Source organism: Capricornis sumatraensis, chromosome 1, assembly GCF_032405125.1.
Source record: "Capricornis sumatraensis isolate serow.1 chromosome 1, serow.2, whole genome shotgun sequence".
NCBI classification, from domain to species: Eukaryota; Metazoa; Chordata; class Mammalia; order Artiodactyla; family Bovidae; genus Capricornis; species Capricornis sumatraensis.
The window spans coordinates 177,548,938-177,563,864 of NC_091069.1; positions in this window are offsets into that span (position 1 = coordinate 177,548,938).

The following is a 14,927-nucleotide window of genomic DNA, read 5'->3' on the forward strand; positions in this document are numbered from 1 at the left end:
GAGATAGGACCTCTCACCTCCTGTCTTCGTTTGCGTCGCCACTGCAGCCAGAGTGGGCCTGTAACAGGGTCCTCTCTGGGTACCCTGGATTCATGCCCAGAGTCTCCAGCAGGCAAACATGACTGTTCCCTGGAAAAGTTAAGAGAACAGTAACTGGGGGGCCCTGGGTTTCTTCAGGTAGTACCTGAATACCTGACACAGTCCTTGTTCTGAGGGAAAGTAGACAGGAATGCAGAAAGGAGGGAATTCTGTCAGCTTGTGAACACGCGTACTCTCCACAAAACCCACGAAGACTTCTTAGCAGATGTTCGGTATCTGGACTCACCACATTCCTAGTTTACTTTCCCCCTTCCTCCCCACGGTGAACAGTTTCTCTGCTCCTCTCTGGGGAAAAGTTCGTAAAGACAGAGCCCTTTCAGTAGTTGAGAGAGAGCTGTCCTTGCCTTGTTATCCCCGCTTATTAAATAAAGGGTGGTGAAGGTGTGGAGGTGGGGAGAGGATAGAAATCCCACAAGTTGATTATTATTACCGTGAAGGCTAAATGTCAGCAGAAATGTTGAGGAAAATCAAAGCGATAAAAAACAGTGGTCTTACTTTGACAAAGCTGAAACTTCCCTTGGATGCTCTACACGTATAAACAAGGCCATTTCAGCAAGCTTCACACTCGGTAGCATTCATGTCAGCCTGTGTTAGCTATTGCCCTCATTGTGCCTTCATCCTTCCTGTCATCATACCTCTCTCCATCCTGCACTGCTCTAGCCTAGCCCCATGGATAGCTGTCCCTCAGTTTGCCTTGAACTGTCTGCCCAAGTGTTCTTCTGGGCAAGACCCATCAGCTGATACTCCTAAGACCAGACTCTTTCCCCACCAATAAAAACTCTTTCCTGCCATCCTGCTGTTTCGCAAGGTGGCAATTAGCTAATGAGACACACGAATCTATCTGGGGCTGGTACCTATAAGGATTCTCGCATTAATGTGTCACCCCTTGTACCAGCCAGTGTTCTTACTTTCCTGTAACTAAGGATGGCTCTGTGTGATTTAAGCCACAGGAGGGTTTAGTAAAAGGATCCTGGGAAGCTCTAGACTCTGGGAAGGCTGCAGAACAGACTTTAAAATGGGCAGGAACAGGGGATGCTACACAGCAGTGAGGACCACAGCCTAAATCATGCTGTAAACTAGTTGTGAGGACATGACTGCAGCCTCTCCCTACCTCTGGACACCAGAGTTTGTGCTGCTGCCACTGACAGCTCGCAACAGGGCCCCTGGCACAAGGCTCACTGCCACCGCTGCCCCCTACTGCCAACACAAGTGCTCTCCCATATTCTGCTATCCCGGGTCACTGGTTCCAGATACATAGTCTGGAGCAACTGGACCTGCTTGGTTGACCTTAGCTCCCGTGCGCCTGCCCTGGCAATCATAAGGGGTGAAATTCTCAGAACAGGAAGGGAAGTTCGATCTTGAGAAGACCAAAGAGAAAGACAGATGTGTTCCATACCCTTTTAAGCAGGGTGTACACTTTAGCAGAGGACTTCTTGAAGCAAATTCTTTGCATAAAGAAATAACTCTAATGATGCAAACTCCAGACAGACCCTCATGCCAGCAAGGGAGATAGTTTGGGATCAGGCAGGCATTTTGAAGTCCCTCCTGTCACACCATGTCACTCACCACCCTCTCTACCTGTTCTCAGGGGCCAGCCTTGTGGAATAGCAACCTGAGAAGACATCAGGACAGAGCCCTACCTCTGCCTGTGGCAGAACTTCAAAAGGCTGTAAACTTTTATTAGTCTGTTAGTCCATCACTAGGGTCCAAAGGCTATTTTCCAAATTTATTTTTCCTTGTGTTAAGAAGAATGGTAAGGGAGGGTAGGAGTGGGAGGGAAACTCAAGAGGGAGGACATATATATACTTATAGCTGATTCACTTTGTTGTACAGCAGAAACAAACACATTTCAAAGCAATTATACACCAATAATAAAAAAGAAGAAGAGTGGTAAGAGCAGGGGGATTTCTGCCTCCAGTCCTGAGCTGTTTCTCCAGCTAATTCTGTACCTTTGTCCTGCTTTGCCCACCCTCCACCTGCAGAAGAAGAGTACACTGATGTCCTCTCTGTGGGTGCCAGAGGTGGGGATCCACAGAGCCTGTTCCCAGAGTTCCCTGGGGAGACCAGCATGATGTCTGCCTAAAGCCTCCTGCACAGCCAGATGGATCACCCAGTGATGCTTCCTCAGTGGGTAGAGATGGGAGGCCACCCCCAGATGCCACAGGCTGGAATATTCAGACAAAGTATATTCAGAATCAAAGATAAATAATGTCAGAATTTGGACTGTTAATATAAGTAACAGTAATTCAGATTTTGAAAATCCATTCACAAAACAAATTTAAGATTTTTCTAGAAGCCCGAAACAAGTTGTTTGGGGTCCACTGATTTTTTTCAAGGACCCCAGCTGAAATAAATTGGATAAACTCTAATCTTTGGTTCATACCACTGATTGTCTTTGGTCACTGTTGATACATGCATGGCCCACTTTTACCTCTGTAATATGCCCTGTTTCTTCCATTGCTCCCTCCAGAATCATCCTCCACACTTCTCTATCCTGCCTCAGGAGGAAGACCTCAGTGGGCTCCCTTGTCCTCTGGGAGGGCATATCTGATTATCTTTGGCTGAGAAGAAGCCTTGGTAGATCAGAGAAAAGGAGGCAAGAGAGGTCAGAGTGTTCATTCTCCTGACTCCTTCCTCTGGATTTGTCTCAAACTGGCTGTACTCACAATCAGAGGTCACATTCCTCTCAAGGTAATCCTTTCCACACAGACCTCTGCCTTGGGGTTCTTGGAGCCACTCACGTCATGGGTTCCTCTTTTCTGGGCCTAGGAACAGGGGACAGCTCTGGTATTACCAGCCCTGTGTAATTGCATTATCTCTTGTGGTTTGCCTTGCCCTTCCCACCCCTTTGTAAACAGTCCCTTTGTAAATCCTTCTAGAGTTATCCTTGTTTGAATGCAATTCCTACATTCACCCATCTGGTTCCTTCTGGGACCCTGAGTGCATTGGTTGTTTATTCAGTAATACTGAGCCTGAGAAATTCTGGTCCTCGGGTGTATCAGGGAACCACAGACAGCTAAGAATGCAGTCAGAGGTATAAAGGCAAATCCTCCAGCAATGATTGTACCTCTAATTCATCATGAGTAGACATCAGAAGAGGCTGGACATGAGTAAGATGCCACATTTCATCATATTACAAATAGTACATTCAAATGTAGGATTCCCAGGTGATTCAGTGATAAAGAATCCACCTGCCAATGCAGGAGATACAGGCGATGTGAGTTCAATCCCTGGGTTAGGAAGATCCCCTAGAGGAAGAAATGGCAACCTACTCCAGTATTCTTGCTGGGAAATCCCATGGACAGAGGAACCTGGTGGGCTACAGTCCATGAGGTCACAAAAAGTAGGACACGACTGAGCACGCATATTCAAATGTAGCCCAAATTGGAGAGAAGATTCCTGCCTTGGAGACCTTCTCTAAAACAGTGTGGAGGATATGATGGCATGGGGCCAAAGGAAACAGACAATAGGTAGGGGGAAAGTATTATAAGAAAAAGAAAAAAATACTCACCACTAACCAGCCTTGTCTTCTACTCCATCTCATCAACAAGTACCAAGCCTTTATTTTGTTCTAAGTGCTTTATAAGGAATACTTCATTTAACTTGGGAAAACCCTAGGCTGTGGGAAGTTTAGAGACACTTTGAACTTCTCTGGTAGCTCAACTGGTAAAGACTCCGCCTGCAATGCAGGAGACCTGGGTTCAATCCCTGAGTTGGAAAGATCTCCTGGAGGAGGGCATGGTAACCCACTCCAGTATTCTTGCCTGAAGAATCCCATGGACGGAGGAGCCTGGCAGGCTATAGTCCATAGGGTTGCAAAGAGTTGGGCATGACTGAGCGACTAAGCAAAGCATAGCACAGAGACATTTAACTGTCAACCTAATAGCAATCAGCAGGCAGCTAGTGGTTACTGAATAGCACGTTTGCTGATAAAATGGCAAACGTGGAAAGGTTCATATGGTACAGAGGTGAGAAAGTCCAGAGTAGTTGAAGGTCACCTATCCATCTGAGGGTGTTCTGAAGGCAGCAGCATGGTTTGGTGAGAGCTTGGAGGTGACTTACAGCAAAGGAATCTCTTTCAATTCCTTCCTCTTTCACTCATACAGCGTCTTCCCACTCAACAATCAAGACAAAAGGCTGATGCAAAAGGATTCTAGTTTTCACCATGATTTTCAGGATTCGTGGTGGCTGAGGGGACTGACCAGGGGAACTACCTGGTCCAGGGCAGAGACTGTTTCTGGGATAACCAAGTTTTTCAAGTGCAGAGTCCAACATCTATAGATGCATTTTCTCCGGTAAGAAAGATTAGGTGAAACATCAGTGGACATAGTACTCAGTTAGAGACTTATGAATTCTTAAGACACGGACCCATTCACTCAGGACATCTGAGAGCTCAGGCAATTCTTGGTCTTAGTGTTAGTTACCAGGAGTGGTAGACGAGGGCCAGTGAAATCCCAGGAAAGACTGCAACGCACAGACTCCACATTCCAGATAAAGCCTCTGATCAAATTATACTTCTTAGTGCTCCTTAAAAACTGTCTTCAGGGACTGCTCCTAAGATCCGCTTGTGTCTTTCACTCATATCCTAGCCACGGCTATTGTTTCAATTGTTCCATCTTCATGTGAGTGCAATGACCATCCTCAGCATCTTTTCGGGTCTTCTTGGTCCTGTGGTCATTCCTCGGGCACTCAGTCTCCCACTCTCCCTAACTTCAGAACCCTTCATATGGAAAATATGGAAACTAGACTCCAAACTTCAGTGATATATAACATATCACTGGACGCACTAAGTTTGTAATTAAAAACCCACCCCCCTTCTTATTTCGTGGATGTTGGCTTATAAAGGGCAACACAACAAAAAATTTTTCATATAAGAACATGCATAGCAATACTGATACCAGTTGAGTCAGTGCGACAATGATTCATGCTTAATAAGTTTAGACGACAGTATCACACGCGTTTCTGAAACTGAGAGAAGAAGTTTCAAAATCTTTGGAGAAGTGGCATTAGCAGAAGCCAGTTTGAAGATTGTCTTTGCACCAGAGCTCCCAAAAAACACTACCAGAAAGGTGGGCATAGATAGGGCAGGTGCACGGCCAAACCACATTTGCATGGGGATAAAATTGGCTTGAACACTGGAGTGGCCTCCATAGTGCAACCCTGATGGAGCCTGTGAGGCTCCGAGGGGAAGTGGAGCCACATGAGGCGGGGAACAGAGAGTGAGGGGGAGGGTCATGCTTTCTGGAGGGTGGGTGTGTTTCTTTCTTTTCCGGCTACTGTTATCAATGTGGTGAGCACATCCCTTCAGTTGAGTGCCCTGGGAGGAAGCCCAGTGCTTCCTGTTGTCTTACCAGTGTGGCAAAATGCAAGTAAGAAATAAAGAAAAAGGGGAAAAGGGGGTGGGGGAGTGGGGAGCTCCTCTGGATCGGTCAGGAATGCCAGCCTCTGGGAGGGAACACAGCTCACTTTTTCCTTGAGATGTTGCAGTCAGGTCACATCCTCAGCTGCTTCTCAAGTCAATCCAGATCCAGGAAATAATCTCTCTCCAGAAAAAGGACATTTTTGAAAAACAACAGAGTAGACGACAAAGGAAATCCTAAAAGGGAGGATAAGGAAATCTGTACGGAAGGATACTGCCAAAGTAACGTACTTCAGTTCAGTTCAGTTCAGTTCAGTCGCTCAGTCGTGTCCAACTCTTTGCGACCCCATGAACTGCAGTACGCCAGGCCTCCCTGTCCATCACCAACTCCCGGAGCCCACCCAAACTCATGTCCATTGAGTCAGTGATGCCATGCAACCATCTCGTCCTCTGTCGTCCCCTTCTCCTCCTGCCCTCAATTTCCCCCAGCATCAGGGTCTTTTTCAATGAGTCAGCTCTTCGCATCAGGTGGCCAAAGTATTGGAGTTTCAGCTTCAACATCAGTCCTTCCAATGAACACCCAGGACTGATCTTTAGAATGGAATGGTTGGATCTCCTTGCAGTCCAAGGGATGCTCAAGAGTCTTCTCCAACACCACAGTTCAAAAGCATCAATTCTTTGGCACTCAGCTTTCTTTATAGTCCAACTCTCACATTCATACATAACTACTGGAAAAACTATAGCCTTGACTAGATGGACTTTTGTTGGCAAAGTAATGTCTCTGCTTTTTAATATGCTGTCTAGGTTGGTCATAACTTTCCTTCCAAGGAGTAAGTGTCTTTTAATTTCATTGCTGCAATCACCATCTGCAGTGATTTTGGAGCCCCAAAAAAAGAGCATGAGTAACGTACTTACCCTTGCCTAATGCCCTTAAAATCCTTCTATTTGTGAGGCTCTATCCCAAAGTTTTGCAGGGTTGGAAAGAATCATTTAAATATCAGATTCTGATTTAGTTTGCTACTATGAGCTCTTAACTGTCTATGAAATACTTGATGAGATTTAGCTGAAATAACGTCCTGGTCCCTGGGGTGAAACACACAGGTGGTGCCAACAGGCTGCCATATATTTACATATTTGTCTATTTATAGGACCATAATCAATGTAAATATTTATTTATATCACCACATAACTTACCACTTAATTAAATAGCCTACCCTTGCCTTACTTTTCAGTGGCCAACTTTTGTCTTCTATTCTTCAAAAGGCCAATTTTATCCCCTTTGAAATTTGGTTTGGCATGTACCTTCCCCATGCCTTCTTCTTAGATGATATTTTCAGGAGATCTGTGGCAAAGACTGTTGTCAAACTGCAATCTGTCACCTCTCCTAAGATTTTGAGAATCCGTAAGAAACTTCTCTCATACTTTTCAAGCCAACCCTAACTTTCTTGAACTAGATTTCTTCAACAATAATATCTTCCTCTGTTGCTGTGTTTCACATCAGAGTACATCCTTCCTTCAAAAGAGAGATAACAACAACAAAAACTCCACTTTGATCATAACAGTCGATTAGAAAGGGAAACTCCCTCCAGTTTTCTAACTTTTCCAACAAGCTATGCTTTCTCCCCTTGAAAGAAAAGTAAGTTTTGCATCCCCAACTCCATTTCCTATAGTTTTCTTAGCAGGCAAATATAGACTACCTGGCAGGTGGAGACACAGTCAAGAGGCACAGACATCTCTGTTGCCAGCATCAGCCTAGGTTCTTTTTTTTTTTTTTGCTACATCCAGCTGTGTTTCTAAAGATACTGTGTTCTTACTTCATTCTCTTTACCAGAAGTTCCAACAGTATTTAAATTATGTTCTTCACAAATTTTTATGGAAGACTATGAAATATTCTTGGGATATGTATCATATCCCACAGAAAAAAAACTTTACACATGTATTAAGTAACAAACTAGTGCAGTAGGTTTGCAGAAGGAGATGTCCCCAGCTCTGTCAGCTGGCTCCGCTGGGAGTGGGGAGTATTGTGACAGGTTGAATTAAGCTTTCTTTTCTTTTTCAGTTTTGAAATAAAAACTATCATTAATTGCAAAAATGGTTACAAATTCTACTAAAGCACTCACCAGAACAAATACAAGTGTTCATTGTGAATAGGAAGATGGTACAAATATAACAAGGGAATTTGTAGTTTGTGATCATGGTGTAAAAGAGATTGAATATAATATGGTCTGGATAAAAATGAAAATATAATGCAGCATATGAGTCATGACAGTTGATTTACAATATTGTGTTAGTTTCAGGTGTGCAACAAAGTGACTCAGTTGTATGTATGCATGTGTCTATTCTGTTTCAGATTCTTTCCCCATACAGGTTCTTGCAGAATATCGAGTAGCGTTCCTTGTGCTCTACAGTAGGCCCTTGTGGATTATCTGCTGTGTGTAGTGGTGTGCGTATGTTAATCCCAACCTCCTAGTCTACCCCTCTCCCTCTACGTTTCCCCTTCAGTAACCAGAAATTTGTTTTCTAAGTCTGTGGGTCTGTTTCTGTTTTGTACATTAAATTCATTTGTATAATTTTTTAGATCCATACAAGTGATATCATATGATATTTGTCTTTGTATGACTTATTTCACTCAGTTTGATCATCTCCACCCATGAGGTTGCAGATGGCATTATTTCACTCTTTCTATGCCGAGTAACTTTCCATTGCATGTATACACCACATCTTCTTCATCCAGTCACCTGCCGAGGAACATTTAGGTTGTTTCCATGTCTTAGCTATTGTAGACAGTGCCTCACTGAACACTGAGATGAATGTATCTTTTTGAATTCTAGTTTTGTCCAGGTATTTATTTTCCAAGGAGAGGGATAGCTGGATCATATGGTAATTCTAGTTTTAGTTTTTTAAGGAATCTCCATACTGGTTTCCACAGAGGCTGTACCAATTTACATTCCCACCAACAGTATAGGATGGTTCCCTTTACTCCACGCCCTCTCCAGCATTTATTATTTGTAAACTTTCTGACGATGGCCATTCTGACCAGTGAGAGGTAATACCTTATTGTAGTTTTGAAAATCATCTGTTTAATGAACCTAGAGAAACTAATTACCCAAGATAAGGCAAAGAGACACGAGTCTTTACCTGAGTTCCAGTTTCACATGAGTTGTAATGCCATTTGAATATGTATGTGGGGATAAATGAATAAAGAAATTACACATAGAAAAAAAAGAGAGTCCAAAAATGGAAAAAGAATGAGATATCACAATTTTGTAAATATTAAAGGAATTGAAAAAAGCTTAGTACGACAGTAAAAATTCAACATGTACAAAAGTATAAGATAGTTAAGTGGAAATATTGTCAATAGAACAAATTAATTACAGAAAAAAGATTAAAAGAGGAAGAATAAAATATTTGAATTTGTAAAAATAATTGCATTCTGTGATGAAAGAACTGTTTGCATAGAGAATGTATTTACAAAGAAAGAACTGCGGGGACTTATCTGGTGGTCCAGTGGTTAAGACACTGTGGTGGGCTTCCCTGATGGCTCAGTGGTAAAGAATCCACCTCCCAGTGCAAGAGATATGGGTTGGATCCCTGATCCGAGAAGATCCCACATGCCTCGGAGCAACATAAGCACAGAAGCCTGTGGGCCACAACTGTTGAGCCTGGGAGCCGCAATACTGAGTCCACGTGCCCTAGGGCCCATGCTCTGCCACAGGAGAAGCCACATTAACGAGAAGCCCTCACTGCAACTAGAGGGTAGCCCCGACTCTGGAAAAAAGCCAGAGCAGTGACAAGGATTCAGCATAGCCCCAAATAATTAAATAGATAAATAATTAAAAAAAAAAGACACCATGCTTCCAATATGAATTCAATCCCTGGTTAAGGAACTGGGGTCCCACATGTCCTGCAGCCAAAAAAAAAAAGAGTAAAAATAAATAAAATGGATCAACATATTTTTAAAAATACTATTAAAAAGAAATTAGCCCTTATGAAGTCAGTCCCTGCAATATAATCCTGTGTTGTGAAGAGAATGAAAATCTATTAAAAAATGCGCTTTATTTACTTTAGGCTACAGGTTATTTTACTGAGGCTTTCTAGTTGGAGAGGGGTTTCCACAACTATTGAATTTTCTCTTGGTATTTTAGCTCTCCCTCTTTCCAGAAGCAGAACAGCTTTCCTTGAACTTTTTTAGTTTATTCAGACCATTGGTGAAAACTTTTGGAACAGTTGTAGTTTTTTTTTTTTTTTTCCATTTTGATAGCTCTTAACTGAGCTCTTAAGAGCTTGATAGAGTTTGATAGCTCTTAACTTGAGTACTCTCCCCTTTTCGGCATTTAAGTTCTCGTAAATAGGTACAATTTGCTTCTCAGGCTTCAAAGGAAGACTATGACTGATGCTTGTTTAATTATGTGAGAAGCTCAGCCTCTGGTGGCTGACATTGAATTCTGGTTGTCTGAATTTATCATCTCTTCCCTTCCTGATTTATTTAATATTTTTCTCTCCGGTTTGCACCTACTCATCCTTCTCCATTTCTTTCATTTTCAGGTGCTTTTCTTGGATGTATTTTTGTGAGTTCATGACCAAATTTTACTTCCTTTGGGGGGCTTAGTTTTCCAATGTGAATTCGTTGCCTCACAAATGGAAATCTCTGTGCCCTTGCAAAATGTTGAATTTACTGTTTATTTTTGTATTTTGTTCGTAGTTCTAATCACTGAATCATTTAGGGAGTTATGATCCTGTTGCATGGTAACCAAGACGGTGCATGCCTTGTCTGTTAAGACTTAACTGATGTTTGAACTTTCATGTCCATGAGGTTTGTTCATTTTCAGAGGACAATTTAAGTTTGAGTTGCTAGTAGAAACTAGTAGGTTCTCATATGACTTGGTTTCAATACTAAAGTCGAGATTCTGCTTAATTTCTGGTGCCAGATGGTAGTGCTCAGCACCTTTGAGTAGAGCTTTTTTTGGAGGCTTGTATCAAATGAGGGAGTGTTGCCAGTTGACTGGTCCTACTCCTTTGAGTCCTCATTGGCTAACAATTTCTATCTTTCATGGGCCATCTGCTTTATCCCAATCGCAAAATGCTCTTTTCTGCATAGATTCTTTTTTTTAAACTACTGTTTGATGATAAATCTTTCCACTGTCAGTTCCTGAGCTTTGTTAGGTAGGAGGGTAGGACAGTCTTAGGTTTGGTTATAGAATCTACTCTGAGGTTGCCCAAGGTAGAAGAGCAGCTTTGAAGGAACAAAGAGCCTTAAACTGGGAGGTTATACTTGACTTCTAACTGGATGCTCACCCTTAAGGCACACATTTCCCTCTTGGATTTCACCTTCCCCACCAACAAACTAAGGAGGCTGAACTAGGTAATTTCTTCAGTGACTTACAAATCTAGCATTTCATGATTCTCAGGAGCTTTCTGTTCATCATTCTGGGTGAAGTAGGCAGGTATTATAAATATTTATAAATGAAACATTAATTGATAAAATTCTAAAGAATAGGGGAGGGGTCAGCCTTGTTAAGAAACAGAGCAACACAGAGGTCCCTGGCTTGCCGATAGCCCGAAGATGATGATCAATCACCGTGATCCTGTTGTGTATAACTGTGAGCTTCCAGACTTGTGAGAACACATACATGGATTTTTCTGTCTGTTGTCTGCAAAGGTTTTAGCCAGCTCATAGCCATTCTTGAGTCAGTAACCCTCCGAGACTGAAGAATTTCAGATCCACCATTTCATCAGAGTCCCAGGATGCACCTATGGGATGGAAGTCAGGAACCTCCCTCTTAATGCCCCTAAAATGGGCCAGAAATGCCCCTAAAATTCCCCTCTGCCACAAACTGACTGACAGTAACAGAAGGACAGGGCAAGGGGAAGGTTAGAAGTTACTGAGCATGACAAGCGGTGCTTTGCTGGTGAACTGCCCACGGGTTTCTTGGTATCAGTCAACTAGAGCTTAAAAAAAAACCAGCTGCATCATCCCAACCCTACATCCTCAAATCTGATGTCCTAATCAGCGAATTACAGCTCAGTGTCTTCCCTATGATTTCAACATTGTAGACCTTTCAGGTTTGTTAACTTTTAAGAACATTTACTCGGTTGCTTGGGGTTTATTTCAAGCCCAAATGCACAGAAACGCCTTGCTTTTTGTTCCATGTCCTCCAATGTTCTATGATGAGAGAACAAGCCCACAGCCCTAAGACATTCATTCATTCATCAAATATTTACTGAGCCCCTTCCATGTACCGGGCACTACTTGTCCCTGTAAAGTGTCAGTTGTGTCTGACTCTTTGCGAGCCCATGGACTGTAGCCCACCAGGCTTCTTGTCCATGGAATTCTCCAGGCAGGAATGCTGAAGAGGGTAGCCATTCTCTTCTCCAAGGAAATCTACCTGACCCAGGGATCAAACGTAGGTCTTCAGACAGATTCTTTACCAGAAGCCCCCAGGAATACAGATAAAGCTATTTTTCTTCTCCTTGGTTTCTCTTGCAATTACTTTTCTTCTTTTCCATTCCTAGACTCTCCACTGTTTCTGACTCACCTCCAGTATACTTCCAGTATACTTCTAGTATATTTCCAGTATACTGGAAAGCTGAGTACTGAACTACTCTGATGAAAATAGGGCTGAGGTACTCCATGCTCCTTTGGGCATTTATGAAAGAGTGTGGCACATGTGTAATAGAAGCTCTTTTCTGTGTCTTCAGTTTTCTTAATTTAATGTGCTCCTGGGAGAGCAGTGTCTGTTCCTGTGTCAACCAAGCATTTGTCACATAGTACAAATCTACACAGTGGCCCTTTCTATTCTTGATCTCAAAGCTGGGTGATACAGAACATCAATCCATCACAGATCCAGTGACCCCAAAGACACTTCAGGGGCCTTCCCGGGTGGTCCTGTGCCTAAGACTCCATATTCCCAGTGCAGGAGGCCCAGGTTCGATCCTTGGTCAGGGAACTAGATCTCATATGCCTCAAAAGAGTTCTCGTGCCACAACAAAGATCAAAGATCCCACGTGCCACAGCTAAGATCCAGTGAAGCCAAATTAATTAATTAATTTAAAAAAAAACCCACTTCAATTTAGGCTTTGAGCCTCAGAATCTCAGAGAAATTAGCGATCAAGTTAAGTAATATTGGCTTGAGCTCTAGGGCCAGTCAGCTGTTGTTTACTTTAAAATCCATTCTTTTTTTTTTTTTTCATTTAAAAAAAAAAAACTTTTTTTATTGTATTGTGGTATAGCCGATTAACAAACCATGTCCTAATAGTTACAGGTGAGCAGCAAAGGGACTCAGTCATACAAATACATGTATCCATTCTCCCCAACTTCCCGCCCATCCAGGCTGCCACATAACATTGAGCAGCGTTCCATGTGCTGTAAGATAGGTCTTTGTTGGTTACACATTTTAAACACAGCAAGGTGTACGTGCCCATCCCAAATTCCCTAACAACCCCTTTCCCCCTTACCTTCCCCCAGCAACCATAAGCTCATTCTCGAAGTCTGTGAGTCTGTTTCTGTTTTGTAAGTAAGTTCATTTGTATCATTTCCCATGTATAAGGGATGTCACACACTATTTCTCCTTCTCTGTCTGGCTTACCTTGCTCAGTATGACACTCTGTAGGTCCATCCATGTTGCTGCAAATGGAATTATTTCATTCTTTTTATCATTCCCTGTTTCATTCTGTATCTGTCCACACTAATATAAAGAAATAGTTAAGTAAATAAGGGAGAAGAAGAGACAAATGCAGAAGTCCAAATAATGCATGTAGATGCTCCCCACTCTAGGAGGTGAGGCTTAGCCTCCTCCCATTACCCTTGCTTTGGGGCATGGGCCGGACTTAGTGACTAGCTTCCAGGAAATTGAGTATGAGTGGGAAAGAGCAGTTTTACAATATACAGACCCTGCAGATGTTACTTTAACCAGGCAATCAAAGTTAACATCACCAGAGATGTCATGTGAATATTGTGCACTCCTGATATGATGTGATGAGATGGATACATTGCCTCGTGGTATTCTTTTCAAAAACCCATAATCTCACTCTAATCATAAGAAAAAACAAAAAGCAAGCCAAACTCGAGGGACTTTCTACAAAATACTTGACCAGTACTCTTCAAAACTATCATGGTCATGAAAAACAAGGAAAGACTAAGAAACTAATAACTCAATCCAATATAGTATCCTGGGACAGATACTGAAACAAAGGTCATTCATTAATGAAAAAAATCTGGTAAAATGTGAATCTGAAGTTTAACAGTAACACACCAATGTTGGTTTCTTAGTTTTAACAAGGGGAAACAGCTTGGGTGTGAGCGGGTGTGAGTACTTTCTATAGTGTCTCCAAGGAAAACGAGTCCACCAGAGGACAAGTGCAAGAGCATTTCCAGCAGTTTTACTCATACTGGCTGAACTTCAGAGGGCTGGATTACCAAAGTGTGATCTGTTCATAAATACCACACAAAAATATGAGTAACTTGCTATTACATGCCACAGTGGACTAATTTCACTGCCCTTTGTTGAACAGTTGAGAGAAACTGCATGCTAAAGAATACATACTGTTTGATTCAGTTATATCTGAAACAAGATAGAAACACTCTATGGCAGCAGAAGTCAGAGTGGTTGTAACTTCTGGGGGTTGGGTATCATCAAGGAAGGGGCATAAGAGAAGGAGCCTTCTGGGGTACTGGAGATGTACTATACTGCCTTCTTGGTGGTGTTACCTGGATGCATACATATGTAAATGTCCATTGAACTGTATATTTAAAAAAAAAAATTTGGCCATGCCATGTAGTTCCCTGACCAGGGATCAAACCTGTGCCCCTGTGTTGGAAGTACAGTCTTAGCCACTGGACCACCAGCGAATTCCCCGAACTGTACATTTTAAATTGATGCACTTTGATACTCTTCCATAAAATAATAGAACAAGGAGAAGGCAATGGCACCCCACTCCAGTACTTTTGCCTGGAAAACCCCATGGATAGAGGAGCCTGGTAGGCTGCAGTCCCTTGGATCGCGAAGGGTCTGACACAACTGAGTGACTTCGCTTTCATTTTTCACTTTAATGCATTGGAGAAGGAAATGGCAACCCACTCCAGTGTTCTTGCCTGGAGAATCCCAGGGACGGGGGAGCCTGGTGGGCTGCTGTCTATGGGGTCGCATAGAGTTGGGCACGACTGAAGCGACTTAGCAACAGCAGCAGCTACTCTTCCATAAAACAATAGAACCACAACAGTAGCCAATCCAGACAACAATAACGATGTAGACAACAGTTAATGAAACTGTGGAGCAAAGCAGTGAGTATGGAGACACATGTTGAGGGGGCGGTGTCCTAATTTCTAAGTTGACTCTTCAGGACTTCCTTAGGATCCACAGTCACCGCCTTACCAAGAAAGAAAAGTGTAAAAATAGCCACCTTGTAAGGACTAAGTACATTTATTTTCTCTTCAATTTTACCTTGTATAATATTTTATATAATACAAGAA